Source organism: Carlito syrichta, unplaced genomic scaffold, assembly GCF_000164805.1.
Source record: "Carlito syrichta isolate Samal-C Ts95f unplaced genomic scaffold, Tarsius_syrichta-2.0.1 Scaffold263506, whole genome shotgun sequence".
NCBI lineage: Eukaryota > Metazoa > Chordata > Mammalia > Primates > Tarsiidae > Carlito > Carlito syrichta.
Window position 1 is genome coordinate 629832 of NW_007207602.1, and position 12380 is coordinate 642211.

At 38.5% G+C, this 12380-nt stretch overlaps 1 pseudogene; it reads left to right on the forward strand.

Moving 5' to 3' along the window:
- Positions 1 to 11507: 11507 nt before the first annotated feature.
- Positions 11508 to 11941, forward strand: LOC103254032 (annotated as a pseudogene).
- The last annotated feature ends 439 nt before the right edge of the window (positions 11942 to 12380 follow it).

Genomic DNA, 12380 nt, shown 5'->3' on the forward strand with positions numbered 1-12380 from the left:
TTTTAGGTTGGTTTACTTTTATGTTTATTTGAAAATATTTTACACGAATAATATTTGAGACATATTTTCCCCCAAATTTTGGAATCCGATATTTCTCCATGTGTAAGTGCATCATGAGTTTTTTACTGTCACTAGTTTTCTGCCTGGATCTCACTATTTGGAGAGTTGTTAACCAGGAGACCATTTTGGAAACACATCTGTGGGAGCTGATATGCTAAGATTTTTGTGGAAGCTTTTGTTTGGTTTTGGCTAAAATAAGATAAGAGAGATTCTTGTGCTGGGACCAGGAGGGAGAATATGGAAGATAAAGACAAAAAGAAGAAAGAGGCAGTCCCCATTGTCCCTTTGCCACTGTCACCCAGCCCTGAATACTAGTCTTGAGCCTCATGCATGAAAGGCAGATGCTGAAGGTACCATGCTCTGGGCAAATGCCAGATACCCAGCAGCAAAGAAACATTTGCAGGGAAGTTACCTATAGCAGAGTGCTTGCCAAGTACCTAGTTGAGGAAGCTGTAGCAAAAGCAAAACCAAAATATGAATTCACATGATCCTCACTGCATGTAAGAGAAACTCTGGGAACTCCTAGAAGTTACTGGAGGAAATTTTAGAAGAGATTCTGCATACAAGTGCAGATTAAGAGCCCATGGTGGCCAGGCTCAGTGGCTCAGCCTGTCATCCTAGCACTTTGGGAGGCCAAGGCGAGTGGATTGCCTGAGCCCACGGATTTGAGACCCACCCGGGCAAATTGGTGAGACCTCATCTCTACAATAAATTTTTTTAAATAGCTGGCTGTGGTAGCGCGTGCCTGTAGCTTGGAAGGCTACTTGGAAGGCTGAGGCGAAGGAATCGCTGGAGCCCAGCAGATCGACACCGGGATGGCCTTAAGCATGCCACTACCCTCCAGTCTGGGCGACGGAGTGAGACTCCAACTCAAAAAAGAAAGAGCCCATGGTAAGATGGACCTTGTGTATAAAACACAGTACCTGATTAAGATTCAGTATTATAATTTAATAAAAGGATTTATGTTCATTCAGAGAATAATGTCATCATTGGAGAAGAGGGTACAAACCAAATGCTTTCTGAAGGAGATGGATCAGCTTTTGTTCTGTCCTGATCACGTGCATTTCCTACACAGTTTCCTATGAGAAACTTACAAAGTAATTCAAGAGCGCAATTGAAGAGAAGTTGTCGTACCAAAAGAATATCAAGGATGTCTAATGCAGTTGACGGGATTGGGTTAGGGACGGGAAGAGAAAGCAATTTGCAGAGGAAAGTCTGTGGAAAGCTGAGATGCCAGGACAAAGAGGAATGGCAGTGCCCTTCAGAAACTACGTAGAGATGACATGGCGTCTAGCCACTGCACACAAACAAGACTAGCTACGTGGTCATTAAGTATTGCCAGTAGAGTGTCCGAATTTTGAAACAGCTACTAGCCCTCGGTAACTCTAAGTGATCCTGCTAATTGTGCTCCTTTCTTAATCAGTTTTGGAAACTAATCAGAATGTAAGATGAAATTAAGCGATGCTTCTTTACATACATTTTCAATAACAGGGTTTGTCCTACTTCCTCTAAAGTTGGGATAAGACAATAATGTATTTAGGGGCTAGCTAGGAAACAAACTAAGAAGCCTAAGATGGTTTAATTCTTCTCCCAGAGTTTAGGCTGAAGGAGACGTGGAGGTGGAAAGAGGTAACCAGAGCAACTGTGAAATCTTAAGGCTCTCCACTTTCCTCACCACCTAGAGGTAACAAGGAAGTTGGTTTACAAAATCTCTTTGCCTCTAGCCCAACATATACTAAACTCTGCTTCTAAGACTTGACTACTTGCTACAAATATCTTCCCATCTTCTCTGCAGAGCCTTTTTCTTGCCTAAAGTTAGACGATGGAGCTACCATGAATATTTTCATTGCTTTTTAAGATTAAGTCGATTTTTTTAACACCCTTTGGTTCACTAAGCTCAGCCATGGTTAGACTTATCTGTGCCATCATTGGTTCAATCAACAGTGCACTTAAGACTGTTCTAAGCTAAATAGTTGCCCCTACCCAGAGGACTGGGCTGTCACTTGCCCACTCACTTGACAAAACATGACGGCTATATATGCATCATTTCACTAATTATGGTTTAAACTTAATTTCCTGTCACACAGTAGGAATTCAGGTAATTCATAAATAATGAAGTAGAAAAATGGAAAACTAATCAATACAGAATGTTCATTCTTATGACAATTCAGAGACTTGTTGCAAGAAAAATTAGTTTGTTTCAGATTTTCATAACTTTATGGAGTGAAGTTGGGAGAAAGAGAATTCAGAAAAGAAAGACATTGATTATTTACTGTGGTAGTCACAGTATTGTTGAATTACAAGCAGCTTCTTCCTTTAATGAATTGCACAGAGCTCTACAATAAGTATATACTGTTTTTATAATCAGAAGCAAAGTGAATGCTATTCATTTGAATAAACTAGAATTGCTTGATTTCCCGAGAATAATAAAGTTCCCTCCTAATTCAATATTAGCATACTGTGAAGGCTGCTGACATATCTGTATAAAAGACAATAATTATTAGTAACATTTATTCTTTTTCTAATAATTAAAGGTAGAACACAGACATTAACCTAGATATAAAATGGAAAACAAAATACAACTAGTGAAACATAAATTATTTTCAAAAGAAAGATTTCAAATCGTTTTGTACTTACCAGAATTTGAAACTTCCCTTATAACAAAAAGAAAAAAGATGTTTAAGTTGTCTGAATAGTTCAAATGAATGTCACTGGGCATGTAACCTCATTTCATGCAAAGAAACTAATGTCTTTGGATCTATTCTCAGCATGTCTACCTAGGGATTGAGTACAGCCAATTAATTTAATCCAAGGTGATGCTAATCACCAACAACTCACCTTAAGGGGACCACAGCCTGAAACAAACCAGTTCCTGGCATGCTCTGCAGTTCTAAAATCTTCCTCGCGAGAGTTTCTCCTGCATCATCCTGCTTGTCTAGTGTCATTCTCCAGAAAAAAAATTTCACCAGTTCACAAGTATTTCACTTCCAGATTACCTTAAGGTCACATTTGCTTATGTTAAAGGGAGGAAAGTTATGACCCTGCTGCTGGAAATGAAATCGTTTGACACTTTACTATTCTGACAGGGATCTAAGTCAGTATTTGCTACTGGTAGTCATTAAAAAAGAAAAGAACCTCGGCTTTCTGTTTTGCGGAGGTACTCCTGCGTGTTATCTCATCAATGTCATCCTAATGAAATGACTGACACAGGACAAACGGGAGAAGCACCGCACAATGAAGTAATTGTATGCTTCTGCATAACCAGCACTCTCCCACAGCTTTGCTTACTCATGGTGGGATTTGAACAGGTTTCAGGACTTTGTCACACATGAAGTCCCCAGATGGCACCTGATTCCTCTAATGGCTGCCTGTGGCTTAGTCGGATTTGAAGATGGGTCACCTAATCGGGTTTTCTACTGAGTTTCCTGCCCCAGTTCTGAACAACAAACACAAGCTAAGGGGTCCTCTGGAGATACAAGATCTGGTTCAAGCATATGCTCAAGAATGTTGTCTCCAAACAGATCACACACACACACACACACACACACACACACACACACACACAATTCATAAAACTGCACACTTGTCTCACAACTACTGACTTTGTCACAAGCCACCTATTAAAAAGTAAAAGAGAAATGGAGAATGGAGAGAGGGTAAGAGAGAGAATGAGAGGTGTGGATAAGAGAAACATTGTGTCTAGTTTTGTGAGACCTCTGTTAATCATTAATAACAGCAATGTCTACACAAGGGCATAGCTATTGAATCAATAAGGAAATGTGTGTTTACAGGTTAGCAATAGGCATGGACGGCACCATTACTCAAAATTGAAGTACAAATTTTAAAAGTTCGGGGTCATATATAATCTGCCCTTGAATAGCTAAGGATGAATGAGGCATTTCTCTTAATGTATCTGGAATTCAATAATGCACATCTGATAAAATTTCAAATCAGTCCATTCTACTTTGACACTGAAGGAATTTCAACTAAAGGAATTTTTTCTGGGGCACAAAAGTAAAATTTGTTACATATAAGGACACAAAAGCGGCTCTCCTTTTCTAAGCATCTTCCAGAATATATACTCCACTCTCACAACTGCAGTTGGGAATGGAGAGTGGGCACACCTGTTGCCCAACTGGTGCCACTGTGCTCTCTCCCTGACATCACTTGTCTCTGGCAGATGCCATCGTGTGTCCAAACCGCTATTTCTCAAGCTTGAAGGTGCACATGAATTCTCTGGTGATCTTGCTGTAGTATCTGGCTCAGTATCTCTGGGGTGCGTCTGAGAGGCTGCTTTTCTAATTAGCTGATATTGATACTTCTGGCCCTACCCACGCTTTCATTAACAAGTCTGAGTAATGGCAGAGGCCTCTATGGAAGGCTTCATATTAGGCTTCTCCCTCTCTAATTCCTTCAACAGCCATGACCTCTGAGGCTACTTATCTGTCATTTCTGCACTCTGGCAAATTCCGTGTGGTCATGGCTAACAGAGTCGTCAGATGATAGGGAGCCGAGGAACAGTAGTTAAACATACAGTCTTTGAATCTGGTTATACTTCAAGTTCTGCTTCTTCTACTTAGCTGTGTGATTTCCAGTCATTCACTTGATTCCACTGTGTCTACTTCCCTGGCCAAAAAATCCGGAGAAATACCTATTTTATAGGCTCATTGTGAGGGTTAAATAAGAAAATCTATATTACGTGTTTGGCAAAGTACCTAAGTATCTTGTGTTCAATAAGTGGAAAACATTATTTTTGCCATATTCATCTTTTAAAACACTTCCATGATCCTCACAGCCTTAAGTCAAATGACTCTTTGCCCTAGCATGCCACACAAATTGTGACCTGACTTTAGCTTACTTTTCCAATTTCATCTCAACCCACACATCTCAGTGTATCTTACTCTGTAGTATGGATTACTTGACATTGCTTAAATGTAGCTCTGGATTTTTGCATAAATAGTTTCCTTTGTTTGGAATGCCTCTTCGTAGTCCAAACACCCTGGCTTTTATTACTACCCACCTTTCCATCCCTTTCTTCAATACTCAGTTCATCTCAGAAATACTCAGAAATGTTTCTTGAACACTTACCCTCCCATTATATCAACATTTCCTGCTAAATGAGGTAGGTACCTTCCAAAGTGCTTTCTTATCTATCTGTACAAATATACTCACTAGTACATTTCATACTGCATGATAATTGGTGGCTTCTTAGTCAATAAGCTCATTAAACACTAGAGGTGTAACTTATTTACCCTCTCTGAATCTCCTGAAACAGCTTAGTGCCTTGTATGTAGCAAGCGCTCAATAAATATCTATTAAAGGAATGGGTGTAACTTATTTACCCTCTCTGAATCTCCTGAAACAGCTTAGTGCCTTGTATGTAGCAAGCGCTCAATAAATATCTATTAAAGGAATGATCCTCTGCCTGTGTTTAATCTAGAGATATTATAGAGATATATATGCCTGAAGGACCCTGCATCATTGTAACTGCTAGAATTCCCTTTCCAGCAGATCCAAAATACACAGGATGGAGACCAGACTATATCAGGAAGCATAACCATTTTCTGTAGTGAGTACGAAGCTCATTCACAGATATTTAATGCATACTCACTGTGTATCAGGCACACATAGCAACAAACACAACAGAAGGCATCCTTGCCTTTGTGAGGTCACATTATCCAGCAAAGACAGGCTATAAAGAAATTGTAAAAATCTGTGGTAGGTTCAATCATACTAAGTGCTGTGGAGAACAGGGAGGTAAAGTGGTTAAACATACAGTCGGGTAGTGTTGGAGTAGTGATAGAGGTTAGGGAGGACCTCATTGAGAAGGCTGACATGTGAGAAGAATCTAAAAGTAGGAAGGGGAAATGACGTCGAATATTTGAGAGAAGAGTGTTCCTGACGGAGAGTAAGTGCAAAGGTTTGTGGGAGGTATTGGAAGTGTTTACGAAATCACAGGAAGACAATGTGGCTGAAATGGCAGGACACTCAATTATATAAGGCCTGTGGCCTTTGGTAAAGACTTTGGTTTTAACTTCAGCTGAGACAAGAAACCAAAGAAAGACTTTGAGAAGAGAAATAATGATCTGACTTACACGTCAAAGGATTTATTTGGCTATGGTGTTAAAAACTGAAATTAAAAATATACGTAGAACAGAGGGACAACAGCAGGGTAGGAAATGCCAAGAATTCATTTCTCCACCTGGACAACCGTACTAGCAGAAACTGTCAAAAGTTACTGTTTGGGAACTCTGAAATCTGTTTGAATGCGTGCCCCTTTCAGAGGAAATCTTGGCTGGTAAATTGTAATTAATTACTGCTGATTTCGGCCATTAGTGCTGTAGTAGCTACAAATCCCTCACCCCATGAAAGGCAGCTGTGAGGATGACAAACCACATTGCTGGAGCAGCTTGAAGGAGCCAGGACGGGAAATGAGGGCCTTATCCTCTAAATACTGGGGTCTGTGTTCTGATTGCTGGTTGCTACTTTTGATTACAGAGGTGCATCCTGAGATGAGAAGCCATTGTTGCAACTTCCACTGCCTAAAGTGACTTCTAAAGGACTTACAGGGATAGCACCTGAGGGATTTTTTTCCCTTCTTTCTTAACCTTTTTTTCCCCCTTTTGGGAGCTAGGCATTTGAACACTAGGATATTGAAAAACAACTGCACATACAGGGGAATTTAGGCAGTCATTTCTTTGGCCCAGGGAAAAACACAGACTCAGAAAAGACCTGAGAAGACCTTTAGTTTTCATCACTGCAGGCTAAACAAGGAGCCCAAAAGTATACTGCAACCATTTTCAAAGGCTGAAATAAAAGGGCTATCAACCGGAATTCTACATCCAGCCAAAATATTCTTGAGGAATGAAGGGTAATCAAGACATGCTCAGATGAAGAGAAACTTAAGAGAATTTGTTACCAGCAGACTTACTCTAAAAGAAGGGCTAAAGGAAGTTATCTAACAGAAAGGAAACTATAAGAAAAGGGATCTTGGAATATAAGGAAGAAGAAAAGAACAATACAGAGACAAAAGGAATATGAATAAATACTATAGACTTTTCCTCTCTTAATTTTCTAAATTGCATTTGACAGTCAAAGCAAAAAGAAACAAAGAGCAACATGAGATAAAAAGAATATGAATAAATACGACACACTTTTCCTCTCTCAAATTTTCAAAATTGCTTTAGACAGTTGAAGCAAAAAGTATATTGTCTGATGTGGTTCTCAGCCACTGTAAAGGAAATGTTAAAACAATTATAAATGAAGGAGGGTAAAGAGACTTAAAGAGAGTTAAAGTTTCTACACTTAAACTGGCAAAATGACATCAGTTGATTGCTATGCATGTATAATGTAATACCTAGAATAACCAGTAAAAATACATACAAAGAGATGTGCTCAAACACAATATAGGCCGGGCTTGGTTGCTCAGCCTGTAATCCCACGCTTTGGGAGGTCAAAGTGAGTGGATTGCCTGAGCCCGTGGGTTCGAGACTCGCCTGGGCAACTTGGTGAGACCTCATCTCTACAATAAAAATCAAAAAATTAGCCGGGCGTGGTAGCGCGCTCCTGTGTAGGCTGAGGCGGAAGGATCGCCGGAGCCCAGCAAGTCAAGGCTGTGGTAGCCAAGAGCAGCCACTGCCCTCCAGTCTGAGTAACAGAATGAGACTCTAACTCAAAAAAAAAAAAAAACACAATATAGAATCAAAATGGAATTCTAAAATCTGTTCAAGTATTCCACAGGAAGCCATGAAAGCAAAAAACAAAGAAAACAGAAAATAAACAATTATATGACAGACTTAAACCCTAAGGTATTAACAATTACAGTAAATGTAAATGGTCTCATATACTATACAATTTAACCTATATTATGTTCTCAAAATGACATAATTACAGATCAGTGGTTGGCAGGGATTAGGAATGGTAAGGGGAAGGGAGTGGGTATGAGCATCAAGGTATAGCTCAAGCAAGATCTTGGTGGAGATTAGTTAGTTCTGCATCTGTATTGTGGTGGTGATGGTTACACATGTGATAAAATGACATAGAGCTATACAGACGCATTTCCATCAAATAAAAAAAAAAACACTTTATTTTGTCCCCATTTTCAGTTATTTCTCATTTCTACACACAGCCCAAAGCAACCACTAATCAATTTTCTAGACTTTATATATTTGACAATTCTGGACATTATACATAAACAGAATCACACAATATGGAGATCTGTTGTGTCTGGCTTTGTTTGTTTAGCATAATGTTTTTGAGGTTCAACTATGTTTTAGTATATATCAGTACATTGTTCTTTTTTAGTAGACATTTGGATTTTATTAATGATCCTGTTCAGGCAAGCAATCATGACAATATTCAATGTGCTCCAAACAGCACAAGCATATCCCTTTATTTAGAAATAATTGCTAACGAGAAATACATGGGAACTGAATGGTGAGGAAGCCATAATTCCCAATCCTATCGATGTATGCTCCCATTTCTAAAGCATATAAAGAGAGTAGGACTGAATTAGTACCAAGTTTCATAAATATACAACATTTATTTATCTACTAATCTGGCAGTGCCATAATCATTTTTTATATTCATAATAAAAATGCATTAATTACATACTTTGTGCCAGATATCATGCTTAATGCTTTAAATGAATTATTTTATTTAATCCTCACAACTCTAGGAGGTATGCACTATTACTGTCCCTGTTTTCCAAGGAGACAAACAGGAATTGAGAAGGGAATCAGAATTTACCAAAGAACACACAATTAGTAAATAGTGAAGCCTCTTAATGATTTTGCAGTAATATCTAATGCTGAAGGCTATGTATGTGTGACAGTTCTATTGTGAAGATGGAAAATGCCAAGCTAAGGAGTTTTGGCTCTAGTCTATGGAACATGGAAATGCACTGGAGTTTTTTGAGCAGGGAAGTGACATAATCGGAACGGAAGACTTCCTTGACATGGCCATGTCAGAAGATTTGGAGGGAGGAGACAGTGGTGACAGAAACCGGTGAGGTAGTTCTAAAAATAGTTAAATCCAGAGTTCATGCGGAATTGATTTAGAGTAATGAGAAGAGGAATAGAAAGGCAGGAAATCATTTTCAAAAAAATTTTAGAGGTGGACTCAAAATAACATAACAATAGATTGGTTGTGGAAGGCAAGGAGATAGGTAATTTATTTAATCCCTTTAAATGAATAATGTATCATAAGTAAAGAATCCAGCACAGAACAGTTCATTCAGCAAAAGTTGCATGGAGCAGAAGTGTCACAGATAACAGCAATAAGAGTTCACTTTTACTGAGTTCTTTCTATGTCCTTGTTTAAATGGGCAACTCAAGTTTTGTAAGCCTGTGGTGCCATTAATAATAGATAACATAATTGGAAGAGAATGTTGAATCAGGAGTTAGATAAATCCTTCTATTTTTAACATATTTAGTTTGAGGTCATAGGAAGACATCCAGGTTGTGATGTCCAAAAAGCAGTTATTAATCTGATATTAGAGAATGGGAAAGAGCTCAAAATAAGAGAGTTGAAAGGTATTCAAGTACAAGAGGTAATTTGTGTCACAAAGTAGTTAAGAGAGGAGAAATTGTGAAGACAGTGAATATTATCGTTCAGGCAATGAAACAAAAAAACTCTAGAATTGCCGGGCTCGGTGGCTCAGCCTGTAATCCCGTGCCTTTGGGAGGCTGAGGTGAGTGGATTAGCCTGAGCCCGCGGGTTCCAGAACCACCTGGGCAGCGAGACCTCATCTCTACAATAAATCAAAAAATCAGCCGGGCGTGGTAGTGCATGCCTGTAATTCCGGCTACTTGGAAAGCTGAGGTGGAAGGATCACCGGAGCCCAGCAGGTCGAGGCCGCGGTGGCCGGGAGCAGCCATTGCACTCCAGTCTGGGTGACAGAGTGAGACTCCAACTCAAAAAAAAAAACTCTAGAATTTAAAGATTACAGTTGTGATATGGACAGGACTTATAATGGACAAGATCGTCTAGGTTATTTTGAGGTAGCAAAGATATCCCAAAATTACATTGGAATTTCACATTTCCATCAGTGGTTGAACAGATAAAACTGATCTAAATATACTCTAAATTAAAATTCAAAATAATTCTGATGAATGCACAAGGTAAGAATGAAAAGCCTCTTGAAGACTATTATAGTCTTATGGAGAAACAAAATTATTAAAATAGAGTTCTGTCTGTCCCAAGAATTTCTTAAGCAATACTAAATTAAAATGTATCATTTTGGTTATTTGACTCATACTTATTGTTAGGTTAAGAAAATGAGCAGATAGGAAAAGAGAGACGGGAGATGGGCAGCTCAATGGCAACACAGGTTTATTCCAAGGAGGAAAACCTGACAGTGGGACTCCAGATAAGACTGAAGCCCCCCACACCGTTTGCAGGCTAGGGCAGTTATAGGGCTTGCGGAGAAAATTTTGTGGTTGGTGTTGCTAGGGAGTAACTAAGGCTTGTTGTTAAGTAAGTTGAGAGGAAGTCTTGCAGTTAGGCTAGATGCTACATACGGCAGAATGTTTTGTGCTAGTTGGTAATTTTCCATCTCGGGGTAGCTAGCAAAGTGGCGGGGGTTTTTAAGATGGCGTTCCCCAGGCTAGCACTTATGTTTAATTCAAACAAAATTATTGTGTTATTATCACTTGGTCGGAATTCAATAAGTATTTGTTAAATGAAAGAATGGGGGGAAAATGGATTTCTCCAAAGAATTGGACTGTCAGGGATAAATGGCCTCTTCCACAGCTAGTCTTCCAGAGTGTTTGAAATACTATTAAAAAAATATATTTTATTTTACAATAGAAAGAAATAACTTTACTTTTCGTGAAAGAAAATACAGCTATCCTCAATACATGTAATCAAGTTAAGTTTAAGAGACGAGTCAGCCCACAAAATAATACCTAATTATTTTGAACAATAAAGCAGTTTCTGCTTAATCAGGCAAGTAGACCTAGGTTTATACTTTCCTCTTTGAATTAATAATTAGTCCTTGGGATTTTAAATAAATTATTGGAAACAGCACATGAAAAGAGTGCTGCTCAAAGAGATTTTGGAAAAGTCTCCCCTGGTGTGTCCCTAGTACCCAGCCACCAGGGACTATTAAGATATTAGAAGACTTCAGTTTGCTAAAAAGAGATGATATTGGAAAGTTTCATTCTGGCCAAACAATTAGATTAAGTTGTTAATTTGAAATGTTTGGAGACTCTTTCTTACTTAAAAGAAATAGGCATTTTACAATAAAGGTATACTACTCAAAAAGAATTATTTATATGTATTGTAGATTTTTTAAGTGAGAAAACACACTGAAATTCTTTTAAACTGACTTGACATTTTTACCTTAAAGGGTAGATATTTGGATATTCTCTCTAAACAGCAATTTTATTCTAATCCTCACTCCAAGAATTCTCCCTTCCTGTGCCTGTGTAGGGGTGGAGGAGAAGATGGTGGTCTCTATAGGAGTTAAAATTATTTGTGATTTTCACTTGTTGGAAGAACTTGAAGGACAAAAAGGAGCAGGTGACAATATGGTTAGCTGGTGCCTTAAAGATGATGATGGTATGACACTTATAAGGTGGATAGACATGATTATTGGACCACCCCGCACAAATTATGAAACAGAATGTAAAGCCTGAAAGTAGACAGTGGACCTAAATACCCAGAAGCTCCTCCATCAGTTAGGTTTGTATCAAAGATGAATATGAATGGAATAAATAATTCCAATGGGATGGTGGATGCACGGAGCAAACTAGTGTTAACAAAATGGCAAAGTTCACATAGCATTAAACTTGAACTTCAAGAGCTAAGACGTCTAATGATGTTTAAAGAAAATATGAAACTCCTTCCACCACCAGAAGGGCAAACATATAACAATTAACTTTAATGGATCTCAAGTTGTCTTAAGTCAGCAACCTTCTACTCATGTTAATGTCTTGATTAAATATCACAATGCTAAATACTCCCACATTAAGTAAAAGAATTCCAGCTGGTAAACATGACATGGACATTTGTAAGAATATACTTAATATATATACACTCATTATGTTTTCCGGTAACAGGAGAAAAAAATGTAGCTTACTTTTTTCTCTTGTTAAGGCACTGTCATTGAGACATATAACTGGGGTACTCGAAATAGAATTCAGATTTACAAGATGAAAGCATAGTAAGAAGTGTCAGCTGACAGTGGACGCGTGTGTGTTTCTGAAAAGTAAAAATCTCAAGAAAGAAAAAAAGAAATGGCAGGTTTTATCCGTCTTAGTGAAAGGGCTGCAGCTGAAATTGTCTGAAGTAGCAGATATAATGAATATTGTCACAAA